Here is a 4,219-nt window from a genome sequence, read left to right on the forward strand (position 1 = left end):
TCTCTGGGTTGATCTTTGTTTTTCACACTCACAACAGATGAGGTGCTTGAAACCTGTATTCTCTCTCTCTCTCTCTACGGGAGAGCATGCTATTCTTTCTATAGCTAGCAGTTGGTTTCACACGGGCTAACTTCTGCTTCGATTAAAGTGATTTTGCGTCTGAGAGTGTTCTGAGATGTTGTTTATGAGTTTAATGGTTTTGAATTGTTGTGTCTCTTTAATCTTTTGTTTTTTCTTTTACTTTGTTGAGAATTTGGTGCTCACATTGAATGCTGAGTTGCGAAACTTAGGTTCGAATTTGATCATATCTTGCAGTTTTCTTTATGCCATTCTGTGATCATGGTATGCTCGTCATATAACATTATGCAGCATTTGTTTAAGAAGAGCAGTGTGATATGTCCGAAAATTTTTATAGTTCTGTGATCATGGTATGTTCATGATTTTTTCTTTTTGTGGCTACGCCAATTTACCTTCTCGATTAGCTCACTGCTCACTCATCCGTGTTGAATCATAACTATTATTTAGATGTTAGATATGTGAATACATCATAAGTATGTGTTTAGATGTTAGATGTGTGAATACATCATAATTATGTGTCATGGCAAAAAATTTTGTGGTGTATCTTTCAATGTTCTCTTACAATGTCAAGCATAAATTTATTTTTTTGGTATTAGATATGTCAACACATTAAAGTTGTGGTATGTTCAAAAATTTAGATATTGCGGCTATTTTAGAATTTTCGCAATTCATTTCCAATTCTTTTGTTTTTTTTTTGTATGTATTAATTCTGAAATGATTGACTTACAAATAACATATGTATATAAGGGCGGTATGATTTTTATTTCAGAAACAACTGTAGTGCAACAAATGCGCAGTTGAACTAACCAAGCAGACACAGTCTCACCAATGCATAGCTGCTTCTTTAAATAATTACAACTGCCCCAAACAAAACCTTAATATCATATCCAACACGGTGCATTTATTGTTATTACATTACCAGAAATAATGAAATTACAAGTATACCATTTAATTCCTTAGAATTAATACTTTAGAGTGCTAATCCTCTAATTCATTAATATAAAAAGTTCTCATATTCTAAGTGTGCATTAGTTAGTTGTCTTTAATAGTTTTTTTATATTTATTTATGTATGTATTATACAACAACAATAAGCTTTTATCCAACTAAGTGGGATTGATAATATGAATCCTTTTGAAAGTAGAATGGCAGGAGGTCAGTGGTGGTTGACAGTGGCCGACGGGCAGTGATCGATGACATTCAACGACTATAAAGGCCAGAAGTTATCATCGGATCTTCAGTCTTAAACGGCTTCTAGAATTTATTCTCTTTTCAAGTGAAGAGAAATGTTCTATTTATAGTCTCTAAAGTGGGATATTTTAATATTTTGGTGAATAATTTATACAACCAACTAATTAGACGACTCGTATTGATCCATTTGATCAAAGAGATTTGTCAAACAATTTTAGTTGCTTAACAACCTCAGAATTTAGTGTTCTTTAGTTTATTGGATTCTTCTTGTCAAAATGCTCGATTTGATGATAAATATGTCAAATTGAGAGTTCACCAGATCAATCAATTGATGATATAAAATCTAAAATTAAGTTTTTTATATTTATATCACTCAATTATTTCACATCACCTTAAAAATACCACTTTTTTTTTATATTTAAATGTGAAATATATATTTACATGCAAAGATAAGATGATATATACGTAAAAACTAAAGTTTAGGTGTTTAGATATGTAAATACATGAATTGAGGACATTGCTACAAAAAAAAGTGCATTTATATAAAATCCACCCGGTTCTTTTGACTTTACATATCACCTATACTTTATTTTTTACATTTATAACACCCAAAACTTTCATATCACATAAAAAATATCATTATTTTAATTTTAAAAGGTGAAATATATTTATCATGTATAAATAAAATATTACGGTTACAATAAGGAGGAAATAAATCGATCATAAATCTCTTTTTATTTTTCGGCAAATATAAAGAGAAATTTATAATTTTAGCATCATAATTTAAGATAGATCGATTTTTGGCAACAAATTTATATATATATATGTATGCAATTGTGAATTTTTTCGCTTTTTCTTTTATATGCAATTTTATTTAATTTCACTAGGGTTTAGTAAGTAAATCATTTTTCATAAGCATCCCTATGATGTTCTATGCATGGAATGATCTCTTTATCATATGTATGGAAGTGGATGATGATGTTATGTCGTTTAATGACCGTATTATCAAACATATCCTATGATAGACACCAAATAAATAACATGCATGTTATTGAGTCCATCATGTTGAATCCCTGAATGTTCATGTAAGAGTAATGTTATAATTGATATGTTATACATGATGAGAAAATATAAAGTTATTTTTATGTATTGGAGTTATATGATCATCACATTTTTAGTCATATTTTCGGCCTATTTTGGCTTAATGCTGTTGTGTTTGGTGGTATGTATAAAAAGGGAGTATGTGCAAAGTCAAAAGATCACATGAAGATATGATGAAATCAACATCAATCGAACATCCACTATAACTTTGGTTGATTCAAATCTTCATTGATGTGATTGTACCACATTAATAACACCTTTTATAGGCATGTTTCAAAAGCCAACTTTATAAATACCTCATGACAATTTCTCTTTGTGGCATCTCTCTCAAACATCCCTATCATGTCCCTTGGCACTTGTAGGAATTTATCTCAATAGCCACAACAATGTATTTATTTCAATATAAAAGATTTTATACGACAAGAATCAAATTTGAAGGAAGCAGTAGGAAAGGGATCATGAAAGAACTCACATTGATGAACAAAAGAGACATTCACATGAAAGAACTCACATTGATGAACAAAAGAGACATTTGCGTGCATACCACCCAATTCATATTCATATGTATTTACATGTCCAACAACTAAACTTTGGTTTTTTACATTTATACCACCCAAATCTTTCAAATCACATCAAAAGTACCATCATTTTAAAATTTAAAAAGCGAATTCCACTTTTTCATGCATAGATAAGGTGACATGTATGCACAAATTAAAGTTCAGGTGTTAGATATGTAAATACGTAGAAATCGAGTGCTATCCGTGAACTAGTAAGAGAGCAAAGTTGGTCGAGTAAAACCTTTTTGTGAAACATTGACATCAACTATGCTGCTCAGATCATCAAATGTTTGCATCATCTCCATGGCTGCCTCAGTGGGTTTTTTTGGTATTGTTCTCCACAAAATCAGGAAGCAATCGAAGCGAAATATTGGGCTTGTCGCCTATTTTTCTCCCATTTAAGTTTGTATCCTTCAACTAGCTTATCATCTCCATGTCTTTGTTGGAATGAAGAAGCTTTTAGGATATGACAAAGGCTAAAAAACTTATGATTGAAGCTTCACTCTTATTTAATACATTTACTTGGCTTGATACAAACTCAATGACTCCACCCCTATTTATACTAGTGGCACTTCCTAAATTAATGGCTAGGATTGTGCCACCACAATTCCAATCGAATGGTTACAAATAATTCCACACCTACCACACCTACCACACCTACTACACAATAATTTCATACCTACCACATATTCTAGAATAAGCTTATAGAAATTAAGCTTTATTTAAACAACTAAAATCAAGTTTATATTTCAACAGCCTTTCCAGTAGAAATTACTACCTGTTCAGTGGCCAATCTTGCCTCCTAATAACATTAATATATTAGTTATGAGCCAAAGTAGGTATTCCAAGGAATTAATAAAGGACTCTTGGGATAATAATGCTGGTGATAATGTCCTGCGCCACATAGAACAAAATTATGGAAAATCTAATTTTAGATTGGAAAAGAAAGGGAGATTTAGATACATACCAACTCAATTCGTATGTATTTACATATCTAACACCTAAACTTCAATCTTTACATGCATGCCACCTTATCTATGTATGAAAAGGTGTATTTATCTTTTTAAAAGTTAAAATGGAGGTATTTTTTATCTGATACTAAAGGTTTGGGTGGTATAAATGTAAAAAGGTAAAGTTTAGGTGTTCGATATGTAAATATATAAGATTTGCATGCTATGCGTGTGGTTTGTATCTTGTAAATGCCCCAATATATATATATATATATATATATAACCAAATATATTAGCAGATGTACAACTATTAGGGCTGTCAAAACGGCTCGTTGTTCGCAAAC

This window comes from Phalaenopsis equestris, unplaced genomic scaffold, assembly GCF_001263595.1.
Source record: "Phalaenopsis equestris unplaced genomic scaffold, ASM126359v1 Scaffold000180, whole genome shotgun sequence".
Taxonomy (NCBI): Eukaryota; Viridiplantae; Streptophyta; class Magnoliopsida; order Asparagales; family Orchidaceae; genus Phalaenopsis; species Phalaenopsis equestris.